The sequence below is a fragment of the Scyliorhinus torazame genome, chromosome 7 (genome assembly GCF_047496885.1).
Source record: "Scyliorhinus torazame isolate Kashiwa2021f chromosome 7, sScyTor2.1, whole genome shotgun sequence".
NCBI lineage: Eukaryota > Metazoa > Chordata > Chondrichthyes > Carcharhiniformes > Scyliorhinidae > Scyliorhinus > Scyliorhinus torazame.
Window position 1 is genome coordinate 12835920 of NC_092713.1, and position 15113 is coordinate 12851032.

A 15113-nucleotide genomic window follows, 5' to 3' on the forward strand; every position below is an offset into this window, starting at 1 on the left:
GTTGTTTGAGTCATTTTTGTGCTCGGTTCGAATTGAAGGATTAGGAAAGTATTCTGTCTGTTACAGTCTGTGAGCCTGGACTATTTTCCCATTTTTCCCTTCTCTTCCTCAAGCCGTGTCGGGGCTCACTGTCAACAAAAGACACCTTTTGTTTCCTTGACTCCAGTTCCAGGAAATTGTTGACTTTCCAACTTCCCTTCCTGGCCTCCCATATTAATGGTCTTTGTAAAATGCTGCCCCTGCCGTGGGTATTGCACCCCCACCGCTTTCACAACCATAATTTCTCCCGTTTGTGAGACTTTGCTGCGAATACATTCGCTGCTGTATTCCGTTACTTAAGGATACCGGACATTTTTCCGAGCGCAACACTTTGCCTGGGGTGTTTGGAATTTCCTGACAATGTGGCAGGCGCCGCATAAATACACGATTGTTCATTCTCCTGGAAGAAGCTCAATAGATGTAATGTATTGATTGATTGGACAGAACTATTTCATAGTCAGGGTGGAAAGGCTTGGAAGAGATGACACAGGGAGACTGTCAAGACCGGTAACACAGCAATGTTTAGCGGATATAATAATAATCTTTGTTGTCACAAGTAGACTTACATTAACACTGTAATGAAGTTACTGTGAAAAGCCCCGAGTCGCCAAATTCCGTCGCCTGTTTGGGTACACGGACGGGGAATTCAGAATGTTCAAATTACCTAACAGCACGTCTTTCGGGACTTGTGGGAGGAAACCGGAGCACCCGGAGGAAACCCCAGCAGACACGGGCTGAACGTGCAGCCACCACCAAGCCGGGAATCGAACCTGGGACCCTGGATGTGTGAAGCAACAGTGCTACCCACTGTGCTACCGTGCTGCCCATATTGTGAAGCTTCAACCGAGAAACAGGATGGAGGGAACTGGGTATTCATTTTTGTCATCAAGACCTCACCATGTGTCCAGGAATGTTGCCATGGATAAGCATTAGATGTTGTTAAATATTCCTGAGTACAAGTTGTTTTGAAGAGATACGAATGGGAAGGAAGGGGCGGTATTGGGTAAGGAGAGCATTGTAGTCGTGGAGAAAATGGATGCCGCAGAGGGTTCAAGGCCAGCATCAATTTTATTAGAGATAAGGACCAAAAGTGGTGCAATTACCACCAACGAGTGAGAAGGTTGGAGAAGAACAATTCTGAAATGAAGTTACAGGGCGATGTATATGTTATAGAGTAGTTATAACAGGGGGAATTTAATTATCGAAATATGAGCTCGGATAGGGTTACCACAAAGGGTGGAGAGGGGCAAGGTTTCCGAAACTGTGTTCAGGAACATTTTCCACAGCAGTTTGTGTCCACTACAACAGGAAGGGATGTCCTGTTGGACCTGGTTCTTGGAAATGAGGTGTAACAATTTGATCAAGTGTTTATCCAGGAACATTTAGGAGACCGTGATCATTCTATCATAAGGTTTAGTACAATGATAGACATATACAACAGGCAGTCCAGATTGGCAATAATTAACCGGGGGAGAGCTGACTTCAATGGGACAAGTATGAAGCTGGGCTGGATAGATTGAGATGAAACGTTGTCTGTAAAGCTTTAGTTGAACAACGGACTCTATCAAAAATGTTCCTGACATGGTTAAGGTATATTCCCTGAAAAGATAAAGGGAGGACCATCAAATCAAGAGCTTCCTGGATGAAAGAAGAGATAAAGATTTAGGTGAGGAAGTAAAAGTGTGCGTACGACAGGTGACAGGTTAAAGTACATTTGAAAGTACGTAAAGCTCATTAGAGCAGCGAAGTGGGATTATAAGAAAAGACTACAGCAACCAACAAAAAAGGGAATCCCAAAGTTTCCTGCAGGGATATATATAGTAAAAGGAGTTAAAATGGAGGAGTCGAGCCGGTTAGTGATCTAACAGGCAATTTTCTCATGGAACCTTTGGTCTTAAACGAATAAATAAATACCTTGCACCTCTCTTTACCAAGGAGGTAGATGCTACCCAGGACATAGTGTCAAATGGGCGACTCTGTCTCTGGAAAGGTTAGAAATTGTTGAAGAGGAAGTGTTCAAAATACTGTTGATAATGACAGTTGACAAGGCATTGGAAACAGGTGAGATGTATTGAGTGATATTGATGGGAGTAAGAATGAAAATTGTAGGGACGCTGGCGATTATCTTCTCGTCTTCTCTACTCAACATCATGGCCAAAAGGAGTAGTAATGGCAGCAAAAATCTCTTCACCCAAAGAGTAGTCGGCGCCTGGAATAATCTTTCTGAGAGGGTGATGGAAATGGATCCCCCGCGCTATGGAAAGGGAAATTGGATTGCTATGTGAAAAGAAAGAGAGTGCAAAGTTACAGAGATATTGCACGGAAGTGAGATTAAGTAGAATGCACTTTCAGGGAGCCAGTGCAGACCCGATGGGCTGAATGGCCTTCTTCTGCACTGTAAACATTCTGCGGTTCTGTAAACATTCCCATGTCCCTGTGACCAGAGCTTCATCAAGTGTAAATCTCAAAGTTCTGCCTCTGCAGCACAATTGGTGAGCATCTTACAGTCCTGTCCTCTTAGCAGAGTGCTCGTAGAAGAAGGAGCGAAGAACTTCCAAATGTATAAGACCATTAGACACAGGAGCAGAATTAGGCTATTAGGCTATTCGGCCCATTGCATCTGCTCTGCCATTCAATAATGGCAACTATGTTTCTCATCCCCATTCTCCTGCTTTCTCCCCATCACCTCTTATTCCCTCATTAATTACAAAGCAGTCTTAAAGACACTCAGTGATTGACCGCCACAGCCCTCTGCGGCAAAGAGTTCCACAGATTTGCAACTCTCTGCCTGAGAAAATAGCTCCTCATCTCGGTTTTAAAAGATTGACCCTTCAGTTTGAGGCTGTGCTTCTAGTTTTTCCTACTAGTGGAAACACCCTCTCCCCGTCCACTGTTTCTAGCCCTCTCAATATCCTGTACATTTCAATAAATCCCCTCTCATCCTTTTAAACTCCAACGTGTACAGACCCAGAGCCCTCAACGTATCTGCAAGGTTGTAAATGACAATTAACACATAACTAATTATATTGTGACACTATGAGTGAGGGTTAGCTCATTCAACACCAATTAACCTTTGTAGATTTAAAATCAGGCCGTACAAATTCAGAATAAAGTTGATTGTGAATATTCCCATCAATGCTGCCTGGAGATCCCCCTCCCATGTGTCTGGGATTAAATTGATACACACCGCTTGTATCCATTTGTTGCATTTTAAAATCCAAATAATACATTTTCATTATGTATCGATACCATGTATCTATACTCCATTTACCTTTCTCTGCTTTTATCTGTAGAAATACTCATTTTCTGGTATCTACCCATCTTCTGGGGCTGGTTTAGCACACTGGGCTAAATCGCTGGCTTTTAAAGCAGACCAAGGCAGGCCAGCAGCACGGTTCAATTCCTGTACCAGCCTCCCCGAACAGGTTCCTGAATGTGGCGACTAGGGGCTTTTCACAGTAACTTCATTGAAGCCTACTCGTGCCAATAAGCGATTTTCATTTCATTTCGTCTTCCACTTTCTGCATTTTGCTATATAAATAAAATTTTTGTATTATGTGCCTATCCTCCACTTACTGCATTTTGATATTGAAATAATACTTTTGTATTATATACCTTTCCAACACTTACTGCATTTTGCTGGGAAAATATCTAGCTTTGATCAGGAAATTTTGCTACACTTTAGTCAGAATCAATTCACGTTTGCATCGACTCTGATTCAATAAATTCTATTGACTGAGTAAATATTCCATTCTCTGTTCTGTACTTCAATCTAATATCTACCCCATAACACAGGACCGAAGCATTTCTTCAAAATCACAGCTGACATTTTATGTGTCTGAACTGTAAACTTTTCCTTGTTGTCTTTCTCGAGCTGCCTCCAATCTTTCACACAATTGACCTCACCATCCTCCTCCAACGCCTCTCCCAGTGTCCTCCAGCTGGGGGCGACTGTTCTTATCTGGTTCCATTCGCCTCTATCTAATTGGAGCCAGGTGCAATGTTTTCCTGTTCCATCACCATTACCTCTGCTGTCTCCAATGATGGCTTCTTCCAATTTCTTAGCTACATGCAAACTCTCATCGACATCATCTCAAAGCACAGCCTTCACATGCACACCGATGACAACCTTCTCCTACTCAAAATCTCTTTTACGTTTTCCGCTGTTGCTTACTTATCTTCCAATTAGCTCCCATATCTTTGAGCCCTTTGTCCAAGTCATTAATATAGATTGTAAGTACTTGATTCCTCAGCACTGATCCTTCTGGCACTCCACTAGTTACAATTGCCCAATTGAAAGTGTTGCATTTATCTCTTCTCCCCACTTCCTGTTAGCTAACCCCCTACCTACGCTGGGATACTGTGCCAGACAACTCATGCTCTCATTTTATAAATCACCCTTTGACACTCCTTAAAACTGAAATTCCTGTTCATTTGTCTCAATATTTCCTGATGTAGCTCCATGTCATATTTTGTTTTATAGTGTTCCAATATCGCACTTTGGGAGATTGTATTATCTTTAAAATGCCCTATGATAATAAATTGATGTTAATTAAATAGAATTGGCTTGCTGAGTAGATATTCCATTTGCTGTCGTGTGCTTGTTTGATTCATTTGTGGGATGTGTCGCTGGCTCGTCCAGCATCTATTACCAATCCCTAATTGCCCTTGAGAAGGTGGCGATGGTGAGATGCCTTCTTCAAATGCTGCAGTCCCTATGGTATAGGCACACCCACAGTGCTGTTAAGGAGAGATTTCCAGGATTTTGATCAACCAAATTCAACAAAATGTTATAGGTCAGGGGAACTCCATAATATTCTTTGGAGTTTTTTAAATGCTATTAGTGAAATAATGTGGAGAAAACATCAATATACATTAAGAAAATTGCCATCCAGTCCCATAAAGACCAGTCCATACAAGTAATAGGTAGCATATATTTAATTTTACTCATCAAAAATCAGAAGGGTGTGTGGGGAACTTCCAATCAAGCAATATCCTCCCAGGAAGGAAACACGGAGTTAAAGGCGAACATATCTTACCGAACACCTTGTAAAATTATTTCCTTAAAAGCAAGTCTGAAAATAAGCAAAACTGCTCACGGCACTAAACTAATTTGAAACACTTCTGAATAAAGTGGCAAATAATGATGAGCCAAAATCAAGAAACTAAAGAAAAGAGCAAAACATGTAGGTCAGATCGAGTGGAGAGTGAGCACAGCCGTCATATCGCTGGGTAACTCTTTGACAGCCTGGATTTACAAAGATTAATTTGATGTAAGACCTTAAACTACATCGATCTAAGTCTGGCACAGGACGATGTTGAGTCCACACGTGCAAGAGCCCTCCCCAGCCGATAACCGAAAATATATTCCCAGTTGACGCTCCCAATCAGGTTTTGTCTTATCCAAAAGTGGATAGAGCAATTCTGGGGCATTAAATGGTCAGAAATTGATAAAGAAGTCATTTATTCTTGGGGGAAATTGTAGCAAAGTGTCCAATGCTACTATAGATGGAATAGATGACAAAATCTGAAACTGGATCGATTTAAAACGTTTCATTTGCAAATAACGGAAAAATGAGGGTGTTGCAAAATGAATTTGGAAGACAGGAGGTCACAATTGGCAAAACTAATCTTCTCATGTAAGTCCCCAAACCATTGTAATCCCTGCCTGCCCCACAGAGAAAACATCTAATCTAGAAAAGATGGAGGAAATTGAAGATTACCAAAAGAGCCTTTCAATGTAAAATTTGGTGGAAACTGAGACCAAATTCTAAGAGCTGGAAGGTTTATGGAATTAAAGTACAGCGGGAAGAGGTCAGAGGGAAAGAGGAACAAACTAGAACAGAGAGAGATGGTGAATGGCAGGAATGTGTCTCTAATTGACACCACATGACACCCGCACCAGGCATGAAGCCAATTGGTTATTTGATGGATATTTGCAGACATAAAACAACACATTAGGGAGAGCCAACCGCCAGTCAGTCTGCTGCTCTGAAGCAACTGTTCACGGATCCGAGGAGAACTTCCCCTTCAAATGGAGGAAGTAATTAATAGATAAAAGGAAACAGGTCTTAGTAATACAAATGGGAAGACATTGTAATAAATGTAACGATTTTGGTAGAGTGTTAATTTTCACTGACAGTACTCTGCCAGGTCGATAGAGAGAGATAAGCTGGACATGCGGACACAGTGGTACTGTGATTAGCACTGCTGCCTCACAGCGCCAGGGATCCGAGTTCAATTCCGGCCGTGGGTGACTGTGTGTGGAGTTTGCACGTTCTCCCCGTGTCTGGCCATGCTAAATTACCACTTAGCGTCTAAAGATGTTCAGGTTAGGTGGCGATAGTGTGGGCAAGTGGGCCTCGGTAGGTGCTCCTTCAGAGTGTCGGCATTCTGAAACTCCAGTCTGGCAATAAGCGATGTAAAATAAAGTGGTAAACACAGCAGGAGAGCCAGCATCTGTGGAGAGAAACAGACTTAATGTTTCCAATCCAAATGATCCTTCTGCAGAACTGAAGGAAGTTAGAAAAGTACAGGATTATATAGTGGGAAAGGGGGCACTGGAGGTGGGGTAAAAATTGATCAGGGCAAAGGGAATATGGACCGATTTGTCATGCACATTCTACAAAGGAGAGTGTTAATGGTGCCATTGTGGATTGAAGAGTATTAAGAGGGGCAAAGTGTGAGATGGCAGAATGTGTTAATAAGAGGAGCTGAACAACCAGGGGCAAGTGGTCATGTGGGAGAAGGGGTGGGCTTGTGTTGGGACAGGCCAGCAAGCTGATAATGAACGAACAGAAGGGAGAGGGGTGGTTGAAGATGGAGGGAATTTCTAATATCTAAAGTTGCTGAACTCGGGGTTGAGTCTAGAAGGTTGTAAGGTGCCTAAACTGTAGACGAGGTGCTCTTCCTCTAGTATGAGTTGGGCATCACTGGAGTATTTCAGCAGGCCAAGGACAGACATGTGGGCATTAGAGGGAACAGGATAGTGAGTTGAAATGGCAAGCGACCAGATGGCTGGGGTCATGTTTGCAAACGGAGCAAAGTTCTTCTGCACAGCGGTCACCCAACCTGTGTTCAGTCTCCTGTTGGTGTTCTAATAGGTCAGGAATGTCCCAGAGAGGACCCGGGCCTCCAAAGACAACAAAAAAACTTCTGGATTGGAAAACGTGGAGGAACAGTCACAAGGTTGCTAATTAGTTTTAACAACTTAAAAACAAACATTTCTTAAATGTGAAAGGTTGGATTAGCTATAATATTCTCTCACACTCCCCCACATCTTAACAAGTGCACACAGATTTTACGATTAACACAGATTAGAATGCATATTCAAAACGCAATGATTTTAGTAACTGAAAGTGCCTTTAATCACACAAATTGGCGGTGGTCAAATCCACTCTCTGCGCGGAACTCAAGTCTGCAGATTTCTCCCCAGGATCCATCCCCCCCCCCCCCCCCCCCCACACCACCCCCACCCCTGCATGTATTTCAGATGGGAATTTCCAAATTCCACTCACAGGCACACGCTTTATGATCTTCTTTCACAACAATGATTGCTATCAATGATTTGCTACACACATTCCAGTCCAGGTTTTCCAAATGACTCACTTAAGCTTCCACTCACTTTTACCAATGAATCCAGTCTCCGTGTTTTGCACCTCTCCTTCCTGTAGCCACCATTTATTTGTAAGAAGTCTTACAACACCGGGTTAAAGTTCAACAGGTTTATTTGGAATCATTAAGTTTCGGAGCGCAGCTCCTTCATTAGGTGAGTGAAGAGGTGGGTTATAGAAACACATATATAGACAAAGCCAATGATGCAAGACGATATTTTGAATATGAGTCTTTGCAGGTCATTAAGTCTTTACAGGTCCAGATGGAGCAACTGGAGAGACGGATAATCACAGGTGAAAGAGGTGTGAATTGTCTTACGGCAATACAGTTGGTAGGATTTCACAAGCCCAGGCCAGATGGTGGGGGGTTAATATAGTGAGACATAAATCCAAGGTCTCAGGGAGTTGCTCCCGGGGATTTGACAGGTTCAAAGTTAATCTTCTTAATTCCCCGCCTCCCTGACAGTTAGAAATATCCGCATTGCCCCCAAAAGGTGCATAAACTACTGTTGATTGATAGAGCGAACCTGTAGCCATAACATAACTCCCCTTGAGACCCCAAATAATTTGGTAAGAAGTCTTACGTTTTTAAGAAAAAGATAGATATCTTTCTAAAGAATTAAGGGATTCGGGGATATGGTGTACAGGCCGGAGAGTGGAGCTGAGTCCACAAAGATCAGCCATGATCTCATTAAATGGCGGAGCAGGCTCGAGGGGCCAGATGGCCTACTCCTGTTCCTAGTTCTTATGTTCTTACAACACCAGGCTAAAGTCCAACAGATTTGTTTCAAACACTAGCTTTCGGAGCTGTTATAACCTGCTTGCTTACCACTGGCTGGGGGACTAATGGCAATCCCACAATCCTTTGGGGGGTATGAGCTTCCACAATGAGGGGGGGGGGGGGGGGGGGCGGAGAAATCATTAACACATTCCCAGCATAAATAAAGCTGGCTAGTATGGAACCAGCGAGGTGGAGTGAGCAGCAAGGGAGTTACTGCTGCTGCTGTTGTATATATATATTATTGTAAAATAAATGTTATTTCTTTCTATCCTTCAACTCGTGCTGGATTCTTTGTGGCCCTCACAAAATTGGCGACGAGGGTTAAAGTGGATAGCTGTCTACACTCCCTGGATTTTTGTTGGATACAGGTTGGAAGTTGCTTTTCTATTACACCATGCCTCTGTATGGACGTTTGTATGTTTTTGATGCTGCGCTGGAAAGCTGGAACCAGTACGCACAACGGATGTGTGACTATTTACGTGCAAACAACATCACCGAAAACAAGCGCTAAGTGGTCACATTGCTCACCGCGTGTGGCCCGCATACGTTTGGGCTGATTAGGAGCCTTACGTACCCAGCTGCGCTGAACACCAAGGCATTTGATGAACTTAGTGGGGCAACATTTTAACCCAACCCGTCCACGATAGTCCAGTATTACCGGTTTAATACCGCTGAGATGACCCCAGGAGAATCCCTTGCAGAGTTTCTATCCAGGCGACACAGGGTTGCGGAGTACTGTGACTATGGTAAGACCTTGTCAGAAATGTTACGTGACCATTTGGTTTGCGGTATTAACAATGCGGCCACCCAGAAAACGTTGTTAGCTGAGCCAACATTGACTTTTCAACAGGCCATTCAAATAGTTTTGACCCGAGAGAGCGCAGAACGGGGAGTGCAGGAGCTACAGGGAATGGAGGTGCATGCCTTGGGGCGCAACCCCTTCTGTCCGAAAACGTCCCCCCGCACTCCTGCGGTACCTTGGGTGAGGCGACGTCCGGATCGACGCCAGTGCTGTCGGACGTTCCTCCCTGAAGTGAGCCTTCTCCAGAACCAATGGATGAGGAGCCATGTCCGTGTCGGACTTGTGGACGCCGACCCCATCGCGGAAGCCGGTCCTGGGGGCGCCAGAGGCGCCGTCGTTCCGACAGAAACTGGGGCCAGCCAGGGGCGGTACCTTCCATTTGGATGAACCTGTGGTGACTACTACCGAGGACGAGGAGATGGAGGATGACTGCCTGCAGCTGCATTGTGTGGCAGCTCCCCGTGTGGCCCCCATTAAGGTGACAGAATGGGTCAATGGGCACCCGCTTGAGATGGAGTTGGACGCTGGTGCCGCGGTCTCCGTGATCGCCCAGAGGACATTCGACCGCATCAAGCAAGGTATACAGACCTTACATTAACCGACACACAGGCCAGGTTGGCCACCTACACAGGGGAACCATTGGACATTGCAGGAACTACGATGACCCCTGTTGTTTATGGATGCAAGGAGGAGCGTTTCCCACTTATCGTGGTGGGCGGCCATGGGCCCAGCCTGTTGGGTCGGGACTGGTTGCGCCATTTGTGGCTGCATTGGCAGCACATCCTCCAAACAGGTTCTGGAGGGTTGTCTGAGGTGCTCGGACGGCACCGAGATGTATTCCAGCACAGTTTGGGGAAAATAAAAGGGGCCATAGCTCCTATCCAAGTCGAACCAGGAGACACGCCACGCTAATTCCGGGCGCGCCCGGTGCCTTACGCCTTGCTTGAGAAGGTAGAAGGAGTGCTCACTCGTTTGGAGACCTTGGGTGTTATCAGGCCCATCCGTTTCGCTGACTGGGCAGCACCAATTGTACCTGTAATGAAGCCAGATGCCACAGTTTGCTTGTGCGGCGACTATAAACTTACAGTGAATACGGCTCCCCGGCTCGACCGATATCCAATGTCTCGCACAGAGGATCTCTGTGATGAACGGTTACTGCCTTATCATCATGTAAGGTGATGTCCCCTTTAAGACCGGGCTTGGAACCCTGGGGACTCCGCCTCTGGCTCCGCCCATCTGGGAGCCATACATAAAGGCCTGCCTCATGGTCTGTGTAACAGTCAGCTCTTGTCTCTAGCTGTAGTATAGTTATTAGTCTAATAAAGTCTTCTTTACAGTTTAATCTCTAAGCATCCTTATTGAGGGTACCTCAATCTCCAAGCGAAGATTGCAGGCGGACTGTCGTTCATGAAATTAGATATGAGTTACGCCTACCTACAGTTGGAGCTGGACCCTGCCTCCCGGCCATATGTAACTATTAATACACACCGGGGCCTGTATGAATATACCCTTTGGGGTATCCTCTGCCTGCGCTATTTTTCAACGCGTCATGGAGAGCATCTTGAAAGGTTTATCGCATGTCACTTTCTACTTGGACGACGTTTTGATTACAGGGACGTCGGAGCAGGAACATTTGGGAAATTTGGATGCTGTCCTTAGATGCTTTTCAGAGGCTGGCGTCCGTTTACATCGCACAAAGTGTATCTTTCAGGCGAAGGAAGTAGTCACCAAAACATTCAAGGATCTGTTCCCAACACATGCCGATTACACCATTAACTCTGATATTGAAAGATAATTTCACTGGAAAAGACATGGCAGCCACAATACATTGCAAAAAATATAGCCAAAATAAGAAGTAGATTTAACATTATAAGAACAACTCCCCGAACTGTTAAGTAATGGGTTAAGAGACATTGCAATTAATTGTCTCATTTATGTTAAGTATCCATTAATTGACACTTATATGTAAAGGGGCTTCAGGTGGCCTCTGTCAGGTGGTGTGTTGTTAAGAGTTTTGTGCAGAGGCTGTGGAAGTGAAATAAATGGTGTTTGGTGAAAAGGAACAAGAACTTTAGACTCTTCATTTCACAGCAACTAAAATGTCTAACAATGGGAGCAGAGGATGGTTGCTGTGTAAATGTGAAGGTTTGAAAGATACAACTTTTCCTGATCAAACCAAGGAGTGAATGAGAAGAAAAAAAAAGATACATGGCTGAACCCAGGATAAAGATGTCTGGATATGACTATCCTCCCTTATTTTCTGAAAGGGAATCGTACGACCAATGGAGAAGTGCAGTAGTTATGTGGACTAAAGTAACTGCTTTGGGAAAGAGAAAACAAGGTATGGCATTGGCTCTTTCTCTACCATATGGCAGTAAAATCCGAAACAATGTGCTTTCTGAGCTGGAATTGGAAGATTTAGACTCAGAAGAAGGTCTGGAGACTTTACTACATTATATGGATAAGATTTATAAGAAAGATGACTTGTTAAGTGAATATGAAGCATGGTCGGATTTTAATAAGTTACGGAAAATGGAGGATATCTCCTTGGAAGACTATATAATGGAATTTGGTAGACTATATAAAAGGCTGCAGAAACACAATCTGGAATTTCCACAGTCTGTGTTGGCCTTTAAATTACTTGACTGTGCTAGAGTGAGCAACATGGATAGGCTCCTGGTTTTGACAGGAGTTCAGTTTACTGATAAGGATACCTTATTCGAACAGATGACAAAAGCTTTACAAAGGTTTCTGGGGAAACATTCAATTCCGATGGCTCTGATGACCCAAATAGGTCAGCCTGCAATAAGGCAGAATATGGAAGATACACTAGTAACAGGATGGCAAAATCGTATGGCTATGAACAGGGCTCAAGACTATAGACGGAGACCGAGACAAGGAAATTATGAAGACAGAAAGCCAGTTAGGACCTACAATAGGAAGATGAACCCCAGAAATGCATGGGGCATGATAAATCGATGTTTTCGATGTGACTCTCAATACCATTATGCTTTCAACTGTCCAACTCATTATGATAGAGTGTTTGAAGCGACACATGACACGGAAGAGTCAGAAGAGGAAAAAGATAGTGACCAGAAAGAAGGCATTGTCCTATTGACAAGCAGTTTTACGCTGGTAATGAGGGTGTTGGTTGCAGAATCCTTCAACTGTGCTGCATTGGACAGTGGCTGCACATCTACTGTGTGTGGAATTGACTGGTTAAAATGTTACCTGGACTCCTTGAATGCTGAAAATCGTAACAAGGTTAAGGAAATTGAAAGTTCCACAAGTTTCACGTTTGGGGATGATAATACTCTGAAGTCACTGAAAAGAGAGGTGATCCCTTGCAATATTGCCGGAGTGAATCATTTCATTAGCACGGATGTTGTATCAAGTGAGATACCTTTGCTTCTGAGCAGACCATCGATGAAGAAAGCACACATGAAACTGGATATGGAACAGGATAAGGCAACAGTTTTTGGAAAGACTGTGGACTTACAATTTACATCGTTGGGACACTATTGTATTCCATTACTGCCAAATAATTTTTCAAGTAGAGTGGTTAAGGATGTGTTAATGGCAGTTGAAAATAGGACTTTAGCTGATAAAAAGCTTGTGGTATTAAAACTGCATCGGCAATTTGCACATCCGTCTCCTCGGAGGCTGAAAATTTTATTAAAGGATGCAGGGGTAAGGGATGATGACTATACTAAACTGATAGAACAGGTTAGTGACCGCTGTGAAGTTTGTAGGAAGTACAGAAGGACACCAGCACGACCGATAGTAACCCTACCTTTGGCCAGGGATTTTAACGACATTGTGGCCATGGACCTTAAGATCTGGGATAAAGCAAATAATATATTTATTTTGCATTTTGTAGATTTAGCAACCAGATTTAGTCAATCAACGGTTGTACAAAGTAAAGAAAAGAGAGTAATTCTGGATCAAATCGTGGAAAAATAGATAGGGACAGGAATGTGTCCACCGGCAAAATTCCTTACAGACAATGGGGGAGAATTTGCTAATGATGAGTTTAGGGATATGTGTGAAAACATGAATGTCAGGGTTATCAATACGGCTGCAGAAAGCCTATTTAGTAATGGTGTCTGTGAAATAAATCATGCTGTCATCAATGACATGCTTCGGAAAATTTTGGCAGATCGACCAAATTGCAGGCTAAATTCAGCTTTAGCATGGGCAGTACATGCAAATAATTCATTGTAGATGGTTGGGGGCTATAGTCCTTATCACTTAGTGTTTGGTAGAAATCCAAAAATTCCGTCCATTTTGGATGACCAGCCTCCAGCTTGGCAGGGGACTACAATTAGTTCTGGTTTTGCTGAACATTTAAATGCATTACATAGCAGTAGAAAAGCTTTTTTGGAAGCAGAAGTCTCTGGAAGAATTCGCAGAGCTTTAAGACATAACGTACGGCCATCAGATGCCGTTTTTCAGCAAGGAGACATGGTATACTATAAGAGAGACAATTCTAATGAATGGAAAGGCCCAGGGAAGATCATAGGCATAGATGGCAAAACAATTATTTTGCAACACGGTAATCAAACTGTTAGGGTCCATTCATCAAGGATAATGGGAGCAGATTACAAATGTTCAAATTTAGACAGAGCAGACAGACATGACGAGGAACCAGAGTCATCTGGTACGCATGTGTTACAGAACTATGAGGACCAATTAACTGATATAGACAGGGTTTCTGTGGAGGAACACAACACTTCTGGTGAATTAAAACAGGCCATTATTCCGAAAGGGCAACTGCCAAAAGTTGATACAAAAGTGAGATACTTGCCTGAAGGGTCTAGTCAATGGAAGGATGCAACTGTTATTAGTAGAGCAGGGAAGGCCACTGGAAAGTATAAACATTGGTTGAATGTACAGCATTCAGGGGAAGGAGTCAAGACAATGGATTGGGAAAACAAAGTTCAAAAATGGAGGGCACAGAAACGCAGTGCCAGTTCAGATAGTACATTGGATAGTGAACAGGTCTGCAGGAACAGGTCGAGAACTATTGAAAGGACATCCCACAGCAGAAGGGAAAGATCAAGCAGTAGCAGTACAGAACGAGATACCAGGCGGGAGAGGGGTAGTTTGTCAAGATCTCGGAACATGAGTAAGACTACGAATACTAATAGGAGTAGAAGCCCACATGCACGTGAGATTTTGGTGGCTTCAAATAAAGTAGATGAAAAAGTTATTAAAGAAGCGAAACAGGAAGAATTGCATAGTTGGAGTGAATTTGGGGAATACACGGAAGTACCGGATAGGGGACAAAGAGCTCTATCCCACAGATGGATTTGCATGGAAAAGGTTCTTCCGGATGGAACTTATAAGGCAAAGCCAGGCTCGTGGCAAGGGGATTTGAAGAAAACTTAGAAGATCAGGATTTAAGGGTAGATTCACCTACAGCAGGAAAGGTTATTTTAAAGATCTTCTTGGCTCTATTAGCCACAAAGGCATGGGAATGCAAATCTATAGAAATAAAAGCTGCCTTTTTGCAGGGGCATCAGCTCCAGAGAGACATTTTTCTCCGTCCTCCTAAAGAAGCAGCTAACACAGAAGGGGTACTCTGGAAGTTGAACAAATGTGTACATGGATTAAATGATGCATCTCGAGTCTGGTATTTTTCGGTAAGGTCAGTTTTGTTAAAGTTAGGCTGTTGCCAGTTGAAAGCAGATCCTGCAATGTTTTACTGGCACTATAAAGGAAATCCTTCTGGCATTTTTATGATGCATGTCGATGATTTTTTGTGGGGTGGGACTAGTGATTTTGAAGATATTGTAATCTCTGGTTTGAGGAAAGAATTCAGGGTTGGAAGTCAGGCTTCCGGAGCATTTAAATATATTGGACTGGAAATTGGACA